Source organism: Fistularia commersonii, chromosome 18 (assembly GCF_037954325.1).
Source record: "Fistularia commersonii isolate RoL2024-O1a breed Wild chromosome 18, RoL_Fcom_v1.0, whole genome shotgun sequence".
Classification (NCBI taxonomy): domain Eukaryota; kingdom Metazoa; phylum Chordata; class Actinopteri; order Syngnathiformes; family Fistulariidae; genus Fistularia; species Fistularia commersonii.
In genome coordinates, this window is record NC_141301.1 from 10,230,440 (window position 1) to 10,247,955 (window position 17,516).

The following is a 17,516-nucleotide window of genomic DNA, read 5'->3' on the forward strand; positions in this document are numbered from 1 at the left end:
TGGAGTTTATAGGAGATGCCTTGGGAGAATGGGCTTTCGGACCCCTTTTATGGGCCCCTTTTGGCCGCTACATGATCAGCAATAACTTAGATTTGTTCCCGGGCACTGTTAGGCTCCTTTGTTACTGAATCAGCGCAAAACCTTTATGGACAGAATTTTAAAGTGAAGCTGATGCATTGAGGGGATCAGGTTTGGTGCCTTCAGGATTGGATCTCTGCTTTTTGCAGATGATGTTGCTCTGTTGTCGTCATTCGACTGTGATCGACATTTGACTCAAGCACTTACTGGAACGGTTTGTAGTCAAATGATAAATGCCCAGGATGAGAATCAGCATCTCTAAATTCAAGGCCATCCTTAGCTTGACAAAGGTAGAGTGCCCTCTCTGGGTGCAGGGTATGATCCTGCCTCCACTGGAGCAATTAAAGTATCTCAGGACCTTGTCCACAAGTGACGGAAAGATTGAGTTGGAGATTGATAGATAGATAAGTGCTGCATCAGTCAGTCCCTTGTTGAAAAAAATGATCTGGACTGAAAGGAAAATCTCTTAATATTCTGGTCAATTTACTTCCCTATTCTCACATATGGAGAAGATCTGTGGATAGGGACCAAAAGAAAGAGATCATGGATACAGGCAGGTGGAATGAGTTTCCTTCACTGGGTGTCTGGGTCCCTCCTTAGGGGGTTAGAAGCCTGGTTATCCATTCAGGGCCTCGAGGGTGGTCCGCCATATTAAGAGGTGCTGGATGAGGTTGCTCCTGCATCTGGTCAAGTTTCCTACGGGAAGGTCTCACTGGAAAAAGGCCTTGGGGAAGACATCGGACACGCTGAAGGGACTATGTCTGCTGGCTGACCTGAGACCGTGCTTTGGGATTCCTCTGGAAAAGCAGGACGGAGTTACTGGGGACAGGGGAAGTCCGGGTCTCTCTACTTAGGCTACCATTGCAACCTGGTGCCAGATGAGAGGCAGAAAAAGAATGGATGGAAAGATGGATGGACAGATGGATAGATAGAAAGCAAAGTAAATGTTATGGCCCTGTGACAGCAATGATCCTTCATTTAATATTCATTGAATTTTTAGTAAGTTAACATAGAGGGATTCTGACTTAGAGTTACACTTATATGTTAATTACAATCATATATTAGAATAAAAGCAATTGATTAAACATGCTGGTATTCATTAAGTACCTCTGTTGATCTCAGAAAATGCCAGTGTCATAAAGGCAGATTCACAATATTTGAATGTTTATATAAATACAATATTTGTAATAAAATTGCTTGTTTGTTAGTTTAGTTTTGGCCTACCCAAACTCTTGGACACATGTCATTTGGTTGACATGTCACACATTTCTTCCCGCTGAAAAACCACCCAGGTGCCTGCATGGCAATGAGAAATTTATACTGTTGCTTGGCAAAGATTGGCATGATGATATTTAAATGGTTAAACTCCATTTAATTAAGATTCAATTATATTTGGTAAAAGAATTTTCCCCTGCGGTGCAAAATAAATCTGTAGCTAGGCATCACTCAACATTAAAAGTGACCATGATCAGTCAATTTATTTTAAGACTGATAAAATATGATATGAAAATGGTGATTTTCTTGTATTTTTGTGAAATGATTTTTTGACTCAGAGCCAAATAACCTCTTTTAACATCTCACCTACATTTATACCATGATTCACCCCTTTTCCCACACTTCTCTGTCTCACCCTTACCCTCATTTTCTCTCTGTCTCTCCGTGTCAGTGACAGGGTCTGTTACATGAGGAGACTGCCAGTGAGCTCATTGCCAACTTCTTCCAGCTCTTGGGACGTAGTAAGCATCCCTTTATCTTTGGGAAACAGACGTGTTCAATCATCTCCTGAGGGGCCAGTGTGGGTAGGAAGGGTGAAGAATGGGAGAAGACCAGCAGATTTTTTTTTCTTGCTTTTCTTGACACAGTCATCCAAGTATCATGCTTAAACATAAATGCACACGCACACTGTCACACACACACATACACACCCACTGAAGCTTTGTTACCCCGGCCAGAAATTGGGATAATTTAAGATTCAGGGATTAATTAACATACCTAACTACTACATCCTTGAGGGCAGTGTTGCCGGTGGTGTTGAAATGCTTATCTTTTCTTTCAAAGTATTGTCATCCTCCATGGCAACAATTGGAATATGTCTCACAGACAACCATGCTGACCAGAGTGATATATTTCCACAGGAAAATTCAGTCATTTGTCCAAGAGAAATAGGCTCCGGATTTGAGACGATGGCAGAAATTTGTCTCCATGGGAAACGACTCCGGGATGCTCAAGGCTCCAATGTGTCTGTGAGAAACCAGCATATTTGTCAAAGGTAATGATAATTGTTGTGATGACTTTGTGAATTCACAAGGGTTTATTTAGATCTTCTTGTTATCAACTTATAGTGTCATCAAAAGGTATTATTGTTAAGCCCCACAACTCAACAGTATTTTCCGCTCTAACCTTAAACCTGTTGGGAACGAGCAGATGCTTCCTGTGTCGACTGGCATTTGATCACTATGCATCATACATTTGCAGTGTGCGCTGTATTCAGCAGTCCACTTAATCATGACCCGCGGCTTTTACTACCTGCTTTTTATTCCCATCTCGCAGCACTTTCTTTAGCTTGCAGCTTCAATGCTCTCACCCCCACTCCATGTTAAATGTTTTTAGTGGTATTCAAAGACAAGATACAGTTTCCTGGTGGCTTTTAGGATACAATCCATGTAGCAGACACATCTGTTAATCTCTTAAGACAGTGTGTAAGAAAATAACGATCTCTAGACTATCCACAAACCCTTGTATGATGTATTTTAGATTTAAGGTTGAACTAAGAGGGCAATTAAGCTGCAACTCAGAATATAGTGTACTCCAAAGAGTTGGTAAGAGTAATGTGCTCATTTAATAAGGGTTCTGCTGGGACAGGTCCAGTGAAGGATACTGATTAATTTTTTACAGATTTTTTCTTTTTTTTTTTTTTTTTATGACTGCAGCCCCTATTAATTACCATTGTAATTGGTTGAGGTGTCTTTACCTGACTACTGTTAACTAATAATTGTCGACAATTTTGGGAAATTGGAAATTAGTTGGGTGTCATTTCACACAAGGTGCATTTTTTAGAATAATAAAAGGGGCTTTGCTTACTCTGATCTCTCCTGGAGCCAGGTGATAAAAGAGGCATGTGGCTGGCCGGAAGGGCAATATCCATGGTGTGTAGTCATTTTAGTTCACTGTCTAGCACCTATGTCTCTATCTGTCCAGAATAAGCCAATCACCTACAGTACTCCCTGCCACTATAAAAAAGTCGCCCTTTTCGCTTTGAGATAAAAAAAAGAAACTTGCGAAATGTGACTGAACAGCAAGAAATCTGCTCCCGCTCACTCTAAACCACAATACAGTACCCACATAGATATTCCATACGTTAATCAAATCCTAATTTATTTAAAAATGTCTAATTTATTTTTTATAATAAATAGCTTGTGACCAAACACAAATCCAAAGTTTGTGACGGAATGAATTGAAATCAATTAAAATCTGAAACAGCTGCATACCACATAATCAGAATCCACCTTATTTAATCCACATCATCCCAAATAGTATCTGGCAGAAATACCAGTTAGAAAAATTATCAAACGTGTTCTGCCTGTATGGACCAGCTTACTTCAACGTCCCACTGACAGCACAGCATTTGTCTAAATAGCATGGAAAAAAACTTCAGTCTTGGAATAGACAATGTAACATCCTAATTTTTTTTCCTCAACCGAAGTTAAACAAAAGGTGGGTTGTTGGAGACCTTCAGTGAACTGCGTCTTCAAGGTGGACCTTGTTAAAACAAGCCTCCCCCAGCTTTCTAGCTGCAAAACTATATTCTTGGCAATGATTCCTCCCTTGGCTCACGTAGCAGAGAACAGGCCATTCTAATTTGTAATAGAAACAATTGGTCTTCATGTTGCAAATACATTTTCATATTTTCATTCCAAAACTTTCTTATATTTTTGTTTTTATTTAGAATGTACACATTGAAAGCAACAACGTTCCAAACAAAAGTATGACAGCTTATTTTTCCTGGGTAAAAGGATTACCTGTAAGAAATGTATTGTCTATGCGGGGGCACATTCATTCCTAGTAGGACAACTAAAAGAGTCCTTAAATCGAAGACAGGATCTACTAAGTAAGCAGAAATCATGCTCGGCGGACTTTAAAAATAGTGAAATTTTGACTTTGTTGTATTTCTTTTGATATCTGTAAGTCATTTTTTAAAAAAACCTAATTGAAGCTAACATTCAAGAAAGGAGTCTGTGCAATTCTTGTTTTATTCATTATGTTATCACGTATTAGGTTTTAAAACATTGTTGAATTCTTATCAGTGCCAGCTGCTTAGCTCAGCTTCTGGAAAGGGAGAAAAACTGTTACACGGAATCTTCTCTAGCAAGAAATTGCTGAAAGTTTGTTGCAAGTGCTTCAAAATGTAAGAAGAAAAGGGTTCTGACCTCAGGAGAAGTAGTTTCTGTGCAAGCACGATTCTATGACATGAGCATTTTAATTGTATGTCAGATTTCAGTGCTTCATAAAGAGTGAACGGTCCCCAGCATCTTATTGCCTAGAATCTCTTAACTGAAAAATAGTAAAAAAGAAAAACATTGCCACTGCCAGAGGGACTTGCAACTAAGCTGTAGGGTATGTTCTTACAAACCTGTCAAGAGTCAACTGTGTACTGAATAGCTTTTCCTTTTTTCCCATAGGAGAACCTCCTAACTCCAGTAAAGACTGATAAAATATTGAACCAGTGAAACTATGTAAAGAAAGGCTCTTAAAAAACTCTTGTATTTGACCTACAATTTTTAAGTGTATCACTGATTGTATTATTATTCCTCTGTTCCGACCATCTTATCTCCGTCATTCATGCAAGTAATGACTCATACATCATTTAGAGTGTGTGATATCACTTTGAAAATGACCACGTGGACATTGCTGAAGAGAGCCTATTTACCACATTGACAGGTAACTGACAGACTTGCCTCTGGGGAGAAATGTTTGGCCATTTAGGTCACCTTATTACTGGAATTTAATGCAAGCTTGGTGTGAAGATAAGAATGGAAAATACACAAATAAAAATACTTTGAAAGCAGCAGCTTATTCGGATTGATTGAGAATATTTATGCATTCTTTTTTTTTTTTTCTTCGTTTTTTTTTTTGTAATATCTACTATATTCTACAAGCAGGTCTACCTCAACCTTTAATATTAAAGCTATTATTGTATTATGTAAGCTACAAACAGGTATGTTTATAGCTGTTATCTGTTATATCTGTTAGAGCCTCTGTTGTCATTAGTATAAGATCATCTGCACCTGTACTTCACGAACCCTCATGAACCCAACCCACACCCACGGGTCTCTATCACTGCCTTGTGTTCTATCTGTCCATCCTTCTCGCTCTCTCTTTCTCTCTTCTCGCACTTTTTAACCCGACCGGTCAAGACAGTAGGCTGCTTACATAGAGCTCAGATCTGTCCAAGGTTTCTGTGCAGTGAAGGGCAGCATTTTCTCGCCAAAAGTGTTTGCGCCTGGGCGATTGTTATGTTTCTCTAAATAATTTTGAAGAGTGTGGTGCAGACTTGCTCTACAGGTAGAGTGTTGTGAGAAAACTCTGTTGTGAATTGGCACTATATGAATAAAATCATAAAATCTGACTTCACCGGAATAATTTGACTTTAGCTCACCTTTTACATTTTTGACTCTGGTGCATTGCAATGTAACTGACTAACTATGTATCTGAACTGCTTTTGTGTGTACAAATTACAAGACAGCATTGAACTCAACTTATTCATGGTACACTGCTTTGTGTATCTTCAGTTCAGATATCACTTTTGTTGAGGGGGCCCTTGGAGTTGTCCTATAGGAGACGCATATGTAACTGATTTCACTGGATCTATATTTTTTAACAAAAAGAAATGGTTCATAAACTTTTATCAGATGTTAACTGGGAGGATCCTGTATATTACTTATGAGCTCTGAAAAAAAAAAAAAGTATAAAGTTTTTTTGTTTTTTTTTGTCAAGCCAGGCAATCTTCATTTCAAATCTGCTGATTGTTAAGCTCCGGTCATTTTTGCAAAGGACAAAACAAGTTTACAACAGCTGACTGATTTCTATGCAGTGTCAATATGAGTGAAATAACTTTTCCAGTATGCTCTTTACTTTCTGCTCTACGGAAAATGTGTTCTATTTCAGTGCTTCTATGTGCTGTGACAGTGACAATGTCTTTTTTAAAGATAGCATCTCTGTAAAGAGGTGCTGACACAATGGATATAGGAACTGCAACTGTAAGAGCATATTAATATGGACTCTTCAATTACTGTGTCGGTGTGTGGCTCGAACAATTATTCGCAAATTAGCATGAGAGCAAAAATATCTCCAATTTGCCCTGCTGTGTGCAGACTAAGAATAGTTTATGCCCCAATCTTGCTTCCTCCAGAGAAAAGAAAGCGAGCCATCGTCCTTTTGAAAATGGTTTGCAATGGTCAAATGCATGTATGAGTCCATCCTCCCTGTCCTTGACTTCCCATCCATGAAAATAAAATTTTATATTCTAAAAGATCATCAAGATATATGTTGATACCAGCACATAGGTCTGCATTTCCTTGACCATGCATCTCATTAGCATTAATTTGGTCTTATTATTTAAGCGGTATCACAAAGGTCTTGAGTATACAACTTTTCTGCATAAGGTTACTTAGGTGCACCTCAGAAATGGGAAAAAAAAACAAACAAAAAAAACACAGTGATTTTTACCTTCCATGTAATTAGCGATTTTTTGACAAATTCCTTATTGGAATTTGAAAAAAACAAATACGAAAAAAAATAAATAAATTAAAAAAATATCCATGTGCTTATATCCTCGGGTTGGCCAAATCAATGACGCAAATAAGGTTAGTGGACAGTGCATTAACAACTCATGGACTTCAATGTTCATTGTGTCAAACGAGAAACCAGAAAGGCGATGAAGACCTGCATGTCTAGATCCCCTGGGGGGGCAGCGGGGTGAACTGAATCACTCAGAAAGCTGGAAAAACATTGGCTGATGGTACAAAGAGCAAGCTGTTTAGAGAGGCAAAAGGACACGGTAAGAGTGGGCCGGAGGAAACAGAAAGATAAATTAAATGGACAAACAGAGAGTAGGGAAAAAAATAGAGAATGAAAAAATGTGTGGTATGAGGAAATCAAAATGTTTTAACTAATTTTAAATGAGACATTTTCCCTCATCCCTTATTCCGGACTGCTATTAAAGCTGAGATAAATTGCAAACTTTATCATTATGCTTAACAGCCAGTCGTTGCATAAATAGCTACATGTCCAATGTTTCTGTGGAAGGGGAGAAATATTTCTTTCAATTATCACTGTGTTCATTATCATATATTGAAATACATTTGTGCTCATCAATGTAAATTCTTGAAATATTGAACATTCATTTTAATTCTCATCATCCTGTGGGAGTCAAAGATGTCTTTAACAAAGGCTGCCATAGCAAACCGTGAAAAAAGGATATTTATGATAGGATAAGGTGGCAGAATGGGTTGAGTGGCCTTTCATGAATTACTTGGCCAGCGGTGCGTCAAGCAGAATTGTGAAGAATAGCTTAGTTACTGAATTTTCATTGGTGAACTCTCACGTTCAAAGGCTTAAGGGCTTTCTGTGTTATTTGCTTTTGATAAATAAGTTTCTTTCTGCATCAGACATACCGAACCCAAACGTAATCAATCCTTTTCATGCACAATCGATAACAGTGCCACCGAGATCAATAAGCCATAGAAAGATGTTCTTAGAATGAGGCTGCCGGTTGCCAGTTAATTTCACTGAGCATTATAACAGTATCCTATGAAAATATCCCATTTCACTGTTGTGGTCCCTTAAAGCTTGATGTGCCCTGTAAAATTGAAAGTGCTTATGTCTTTCTGTTGTTCATGGAGACGCCCCTAAACCAGAGCCCAGTAATGAAAGCTGAGGTTTACCAACACTTTTGCTGAATAAGAGCAGGTAGCTTGTGTTAATCATGTGTTTTTTGTTTTTTTTTTGTTTTGTTTTGTTTTTTTCCATAATTTTTCTCTTTCACCCCTCGATGGTGTTATCAATTCAAGTACGCTTCAGCTATACACTCCGAGGTGTCCTTTCAGTTAACCCTTGGGGGACTGATTATGACAACTGACTGTTGTTACTAGCACTTACATGTTTTGATTGTAAATATTGGGTGCGGATAATTTTCATGTTGTGTTTTATTTTCCACAAATATCTTATATGATTTGGTATGATCTTACCTTATGCTTTAAAGATATTCAAACCGCAAGGTCTTGTAGGCAAAAGGAAAATATAATTCGACTGAATAAGTAAAAAGTCACTCACAAACCAACTGATGAGCAATTGGTTTAGTATTGATAGGATTGGGAGAAACTAAGCTATGTTAATAATTCATACAGTAGCACTCCATTAACCATGCTGCATAATAAGCCCAAGGGCCATTTTAAAGTGGGTTGCAGGAGATGTTTACTCATTCCCTCATGATCCCACAAATTACTCAACTTAAGATGCACTTGTGCTTTGTTTTGGGACCAACACATATTTCAGATTGGATTTAAGAAATATTTTATTACTTCTTTTTTTTTTTCTCGTTTCCTCGTTAATATGTGGTTAGCACTTCTACACAGTGTATCTATTAGACTGACAAAAGTATTTTTGTGATCGGTGATTTCTGTCCACAGTCCAAAAATATGCATAACATTAATTACTTTAAATGACAATTAAAATAAATAAATAAATAAAAACAGAAAAACAAACAGATATAAATAAAGGTGAATGTTCTGTGTTTCCCTGTGTGACCCTGTGATTGATGGTTCAGGGTGTTATTTGTCTCCTGCCCAATAACAGCTAGGATTGTTTCTGTATATATGTGCTGTGTAAAACTAATTTTGCAAAATAGGGCTAATAAATGGATTTCCATCTCTTTCGTAAACAATGCCAGAAAGGCTGAGCTGCCTTCAGTCAGCAGAAATCCTTGTCTTGTTGAAAAAATAGCCAGCAGAGACTTCTGACCAAGCTCAAATTCATCGGCCCCAACTCCCTTGGCTGGGTTAGTTCTTGTGGTTAAAGGCTTGTCTCTGGCTGACCTTGACAAGTTCTCTTTTTCCAGAGCTACAAGCCTAAATGATGGTTTTTACCATGCCAATGGGCACTGTCAGAAATATAGCAATGGCAATCCAAAAGGAGGAAGGAAGTGCATTGGTAGATATAGTGGTGAGGAACGAGCTAGAAGCAAGCAGTTGCATTGATCGTATTGGAGAAGATGATTGGGAAACCCACGCCAAGAACTCTCCATTTGCCCAATAACTCGATGGAAGTCTGTTCAGAGTGAAACTTCCGTAAATATCGAGTGCTATATCACATTGTGGAGATCAACAAACATTTTCAAGTCTATTAGTCCCCATGAAAGAAAAACAGACTGGATGCCTGCACTGGAGTGATATACTGTATGTCACACTGATAGGAAAACAATGTGATAGTAGAACTGAGTCATCTGTTATCACAAAAAATGCTCATTGTGTATGCAAAAATCAGATAGCCATGCACACAGCTTCGACCGCCTTGGTTTAAATGTTGCTTAAATTGGCATGTCACTGTACATTTTCTAGAATATTCATCATACAGAAGAAAAACAGAACATGTTTGTGTTTACGCTTTAATTATATTTGTGACCTTGGTGGAGAAAATCATGTGATATTACAATTGTATCCTCATTCTTAGATGTACAGATGCTGCCATTTAGATTGTAAGTGAGCATCATTCACAGCGTTGACTGACAGTGAGAAAGCTACTCGGTAAGAGGCTGCTCTGTTCAAGAGATCTTTATAGAAGAGGAGATAGCTAAATTGAATTCTCATGTGTATTAAGATGAGATAGATTCATGAGAGAAGTGAAGTGAGTAAAAATAAGTACTTGCACTGGCAAGATCTGTTAAGATCAAGATTTACTGGCAATGCACCCACGTTAATGGAAAAAAAAATTAAATTTGAGATGGCGGGACAGTGCAGTGGTTCACATTTCTACATCACAGCAAAAGGATCACTAGTTGGATTCCTGGTTGGATGGGGAGCCTTTCTGTGTGGAGTTTGCATGTCTGCATAAGTTTCCTCCCACAATTCAAAAATATGCAGTTGGATAATTGGAGACACTGAATTGCTCAGATGTGTGAATGAGAGAGTGGATGGTTGTATCTCTCCATATGTGGCCGTGTCATCCATGGTGAAGTGAAACCTGCCTTTCACCCAATCCTAAGTGCAGAATAAGCAGTAGGGATGATGAATGAATGAATAAGGCTTACTTATTCAGACATGCATGTGTTTCACCTAATGATGGCAAGTGTGGATTTACCTGCATTTATTAGTACCTATGAATGTGTAGATTGATGTCAACATAACGTACGGCCTTTATCTGAGATATGAAATTTCATTTTCCAGTATTTGTTTTAGTAGTGATAAATATATATATATAATCAATGTACAGAAATGAGCAGGTTTGATTTGTGAGGTTGCAATGCAGATTGTTTTGTGAATACAAATCTTTATTTTCAGCTCAAAACATGCATCTGAGAACTTGTTAATTCATTGGCTAAAGATAGAGAAGAATTTCAAATGAGTCAACAACAAACTCGAGCCAGCAAATTGAGCCTCCAGTCTATAACATATTTTTAGACTAAATCCCAAGGATAACATTTCTGTTTCAGTTTCTGTAGGATTAAACTGATTAGACTTTAAGGTTTCCGATAATTATAACAAAATATTAATATACAAACATAAAACCACAAATATTTTGTGATGCAGGCCTAAATATAAATCATGACTGTCAAATGAACTTTAATGTTGGTTTAAACTTGAACATAGAGAGATATGGAGATAATATTCTTTGGACTGGGAAAAGTTGCAATGCATGTTTTCACCACAAATCCCAGTCCTCCTTGGTCCCTTGATCCATAATTTTCTTAATCAACAGCACTGATTACTCTTCCTCCAAAAGAAAATGACCTGAATAACAGATTATGTGTGGCATAATTTTCCATAAAGGTTAAAAAAATACTGTAATTCCATTTATCAATTAAGTAGTTTCCGTCATTGGAAATTATAAATATAAAAATGGGAACACATTTCATCGTCCATTTGTTTCTAGAGACACACCAAAGATTAGAAAAATTAGAAACAAACCAAAAAAAAAAAAAAAAAACACATTCAGTTGGAAAATAAATAGTAAATGGGACATATTTGTGTCACTTCATTTAGGTAGATGTTACATAAGCATAAGATCTTGACTGACCTGCGGCGTAAATAGAAGTGAATGCAAACATGCAACACATTTGGTGGCATGGATTGCAGTAATGTAGATTCATTGCTGTAAAAAGACCAAAAATGTATGCAATATTACTGCGCTACAATTAATGGGCTACTGATCCTGGATGTCTTCTTATCATTTATCATAATATTCAAGATTAGGCCCTAAATGGGGATTTGAGATCTTGTTGTGATTTAACAAATGCTCCCCTAAAAAACATTCCAATTATTGTAGTTTCTATGGCTTCATGAATCAACTTCTAAACTCTGGTACTGTTTTTTTTTCCTTTTCTTTCCAACATAATTTCGTTCAATTTTCAGCTACTTCTTAGAGCAAGAAAATACATATATTCATTAAAAAGGGGACCAATGTTTCTTCATGATTGAACTTACATAATACGATAAATGCAAATGAACCCACTTTATCAATCGTTCGACCCCTCAATTGAAAAAGTGTACTGCTCGTTTTAAGAGTTTTCAGTAACATAGCATTCACATTGCAAAATGAGTTTCCGACTGCAGTGGTTTGGTCTGAAATAGACATGTAATGGTGTAGTGTGAGTTTAACTGGTATGTTTCAGAGCTTCATGCCTTTCTTGGTTTGGATTATTTCACAATATATCTCTTTTAAATCTATTCTATTTTAGCATATTTTATTTTATCTTTTTTTTGTTTCCAAATCCCTTCTGAAAGGTAGTTGAAAACGATCAAATTAACAATACAAAATTGCTTCCTATGTAAAATTTGGAAATTATCCCAAACACCTCAAGCAGATACTGTGTGATATAGCTATGGGTGAAAACGTTTGGGATGTTGTGATAAAAACTGGATTGCATATGATTGAGCTATTTCCCGCACTTGGGCCTCCACCATGAACTCCCTGTGTGTGTTCCTTTGGAGATACATAGGTAAAATGATAGAGAAGATCTTGGGATGGATCTACTGTCACACAGAGCTGCTAAGATCATCAACACCTTTTTAAACTTGAAAGTTCATCAGAAATTATTTTTTCTACAAGGAATTTGAACCTGTGAAGTCTTTGAACAATTTTCATTCAACTGCATCTGACACAGATGAAGTACAGTTGGTGCTGAAATTACTTTCAACAGAGTTTGAAGATTGGTTGCACGGCGCAAGACTCGGTCATTGGCTATCACGTTTCCGAATCAAATTTGTACAGCCCGTATGCGTAAACGTGCACAAACCACCGTGAACATGGTTAGAGCGCAATCCAAAAGTATTTTTTAAATTAATTTCTATCCCAAAATAGGAAAGCTAAGTCTGTTATGTTGAATAATCTAATTAATCTAATACATGCCTTGGGCCTTTGCAGGTGAAAGGCAGCTTTCTAGGTGACATGCATCGATCAACTAAATTGGCTCTAATTACATATCATTACTCATATTTTATCTGAAAATATGTTTCTCTGATTTGTGGTAGAATTATGGTACATTCATGTTGACTCTGTTACACATATTTGTCTCGATATCATGAAACAATGACACCATGCCTAGTTTTTTCCCAAACTAGATAAAATACACCAGATTTTCTTTTCTCTCCTATCTGTTTATCTATGTAGTTATTTATATCCAACAAAATGAATGGAGTATAAAAATATTATAAAACAAAAAAAAAAAAATAATCAAAATTATAAAATAAATAAAAAATAAAAGTTTAAACCCTAACACAGGCAATAGAAATCCAAAGATAAAATATTCATAAAATATGACACATGTTAAAGGATGGTTTAACTAACATAAGATATGTTAATAGATAAATATTTTATCATTATTTTCTGCTCATTTGAAAAGAGTGGTGCACTGTCAAATAATACCGTACCCTGATGTACTAAATAAACGACACACGACGCAGCCTGAGGCAAAGTCATTGGGGCGTGAAACACGCACATTCAGTTTTAGTACATGCAGACCACTTTAGTGTGAGGTCTCTTTCTGTTTGAACAGTTTTTCATACATACATATAGATATGAATCCCTGCACATACTGCTTTGTGGCTGTAGAATAAATACACTAAAATAAATAAAAGTTTTTGATATTACATTGGTGAATCATAATAATACAATACTCTGTTAGACAAACCATGGCCTTAACACTCATTATTCACCCTCTGATATTGCTGTCTGTAAGCTGATGATGTAACCAAAGCTTAAGAAATTAACTTAATCCTCTTCATCCCTAATTCTGCAATAAGCTCACTCTCCAACAAATTTTGTCCTTAGCGACATGTACTCGCGCAATGACAGGTTTTTATTTTATTCAGCTATTCGCTCACGGTCGTATGTTAGTGGGTTTGGGGCTTCTCAGCTTTACATTTGCCTGTTAGTGTCCATTTTAAGATGGGCCCGTGGCCTGCTTTCCAGCTGGAGCCGGCAATCATGCTGAGATTTAGGTTTCTCATTTAAAAATAATGATGGCTGTGTTTGGGTGGGTGTTTTCATAGCCATCATGGCGAGGGACAACTGTGGATCTAATGTTAGTTGTTTCACTTACTGCACATTCTGTGCCGACATGAGTGGTGTTGTTATTACCACACCCAACATCCAAACTTGCAGGGTCAGCTTGCTGGCTCTTGTTTCAATCCTTATCTGAGCTTAAACTGCTATAGTTTTTGGATCTGCGCACATCATGCAGGACAAATGTTTTTCTTAAACTACTCTAGGATCATTACCGGTACTCTCTCCAGCATGGTTTATGATGGATAAGGTTTTTTGACAAATGGTATACACCATGTCTTACAGAAGGTTAAAAGAACAGAAAAGTAGTTTTTTCTTTCAAGATTATGTTTGTATTTGTAGCTGATTTTTTACAGGGAAATAATGGGAGGGTAGTGACATATTTAAAAGAAAAGCAGAAAAGGTAAAAAAAAAGTACTTTCACAAGTGTGTGAAAATCTGTTTTAAGTGTATGCTACAATGGGGATATTTGTGACTTCATCAATATAAAAACTTTAAACCCAAAACATATCCATCTCAGATATGTTAATTTCTTTGACTATATTGTAACTGTTATGAACCACAATCTTTTTTAGATTGTACGATTCTCATTAGGGGTTATGGGAGTCCTTATCCCTAGTGCTTTGATTTTTTTATTTTATTTTTATTTTTTTATTTTTTACATGCAATTTAAGATCTGTTTAGTAAGTCAACATTTGATGAGAAAGGACATAATAATGTGTTACTTGAAGTTCTCACGCGGACAGAACTGGCTGTCCATTATAATAAAAGCAACGTTAACATATTGTAGAACATACAATTCCTTTGCTCTTGGTTGATTATTGTACAATATAATTGAAATGGTTAGGTCTTGAACTTGCAAGGATTAATTGAAGATGCTAAATTATCCAGAGGTGTAAATGTACCCTTTTTTTTTAAAGCCAAATTTTGTCCGGGATTGACTCCAGCACCCCACCATGTCCCTGTGTGTGTACGTACATGTGTACATGATGTGTATCTATAAATATGTAGACATATATTCGGAGAAACAAAGAAAAAAAGGATCCAGGCATCAAAATAAATAAGAAAGGGAAAGAACTACAATGAAAAATAACTTCATAACCGACGCATTGAAAGACTTGGCAATCAAAGCCTGGGTTTTGCAAGCATCACCGACTAGAGATTCACAAACAACACTCTGGCATAGAATAGTGTCACTCAATGATTGATTCCAAGCTGGATGATATGTTTTCTAGGGTATGCAATCTCTGAAGAAAAACAATTGTTGGGGTGAAAGAAAAAGCAATGTAACATGATACATGACAGCCAGTACTTTGACTAGTAACATTTGTTCTGGAGTCAGCTGTGGAGAAGAAATCTTTGGATAGCAACAATTCTGACCATATTGTTTTTTTTCCTGAGTACCAACGTTTTATCAGTTGGAGATAAGTTGATATGAAGAAAGATTTGATTTGGTTCTAATTTCTTTGCAACATTTTTACTCTTTTTACTGATCAGCATGAAGCATCACATTATCCCCCTGACAATATTCCATCCAGCTTCAAAACAAATAATGACTCTTATTTATTTTCAATTTTATGTTATTATTCTTATCATCATTATTATTTATTTGAAATTCAAATTGTCCTTTTGCAGTGCATATCATACAAAGAATCCCAGGTGCTCTTTAATGAAACAAACCAAAATGCTGGAACAACTGAACATTTTTAAAGTCAAATTGCATTGTGCATTCAAATCTGCTCAATTTCCGGGGTTTTTTGTGGGAGACTATGAGAAGAATCTTTGCTTCTTCCCTCACATCTTTGAACATTAAGCTCAGTGAAGCATTTAAAATAACTACTCTAAGACTGATAACCTACACAGACAAGTATATTCATCTTGATGCAATGTATTAAGGACAGCAGGCTACAATGACATTAGGTTGTGGTAAGGTGAGAGAGATCCAGTTTGATGTGATTTAACCTTCTACGGGAAATCCACCTAATTTATGGGTGTAATCAAAGATTATCTGCTCAGTTATGCACATTTCTTTAATAGCCAGAGAAGCCCTCCAAAAGGACAACCTCAGTATTGCAAGGGTTGAAAGAAGATGATGAAGTTAACACAAGATAAGACAATATAAAATAGACAAAACTGATCCCACAACAGGGTAATTCAACAGTCACATCAGCAATACGGCATAGAAAACTGTATAAATAGTATTAAAACAAAGAATATGCAAATACGAGGTACAGTTACGAATACACAAAGACTATGTACAATATATGCAATAGAATATAAATATATAAAAAAATATGAAAGAAATGTCTTATGCAGGGAATGGTTATAGAAATAACCAGATGTTGGTAGCAAGAGTGAATTGAAAATAAGTAAGGTGTCCTGGAGAATATATAAATATAACATAAATATAGATATAAATATTGAATGGATGACAGAAGTTACTTCTACATTGAGATTCTAAACATTTATTTGTTAAAATCCACAAAGTGTTGTTGAAGTATGACTTTTTTCAATTTTTTTGAACAGACTCACAGTAAATTTTCTTTAAAATTTCCTCACATTTTAGTTTATTTAGATGATATTAGGATCACAAGCAGAACATAGAAGGGGCATCTGTAAAATATTGACCAATTGTTGAAGATGATGGCAGAAGCTGGGCATTGTCTCCTTCTCAAAATCCACGTCACTGAAAGACAAATGAATACTGCTGAACTTAAACTGATGAAAGACAATAAGAAGTCAATAAGGAGGACTGATTGAGCTCGCACCATTCTTGGGCTTATTAACCTACTATGGCATTCTTTTTTATCAACTACTGCATTGCAGCAGCACATGAATGTGGCAACAAGCTCAGTCTCAAAAGTTGCTGGTTCACTATGATAAGGGTGTCAGTCTGTCCTGTGATGAAACGTTAAATGTTCTAGGTGCATCCAATCACACCACATAGAGGACCGATCAGAAAAGCCAATTGAGTACGTTTCTCACAAGCTTTCGACAGCAGAAAAAAAAAAGTACTCCAAGTTAGACAGAGTAGACAGAGGAGCAAGAGCTCCCAGTGAACACTGCTGCTGGTAATATTAGCTGTAAAATGGTTCAATCAATCTCTGTATGCTCAACCCCAATAAGCCCCCAGTGAATCTGTTGAGTGGAACTAAAAGTATTCTCCCGATGGCTTCAGCAAGAGTACAGCACTGGGGATTAATCGTGTCAGCTTGAAAGTATCATATTGTATAGAAGGTAGGTAGGTATTAGACCGACTGGAAAATTCACCATTTATAGTAAAATGAATTAAAGTGTCAGCAGAAGGAGACCTGGCGTTGTGACATGTTAAGAGATTTGTGATGCTGGGATGGCCACCAGCTGTTGAGCAACAGGAGCACAAGCATTATGCTAATTGTCTGCTGGAGTTGAGCGTTCATGATAGTTGAATCCTCCGGGAATCCGGTTTGGTCACGCCTTTTCCAGAGCAGACCGTGATGATGAATGAGTTGCATGAAGCCCACCCAGGACTGTCCAATATAAAATTCTTTGCCAAGTTAAATGTGTGTTGGCCTGGAATAAAAAGTGTCTGTTTTTGAAAAAGTTAAAGCTTGTTCACAATGTTAGAGAAACAAAAAATATAGTGGAATCCAAACCAGAGCTGAAGCCATGAGTGAAGTTAA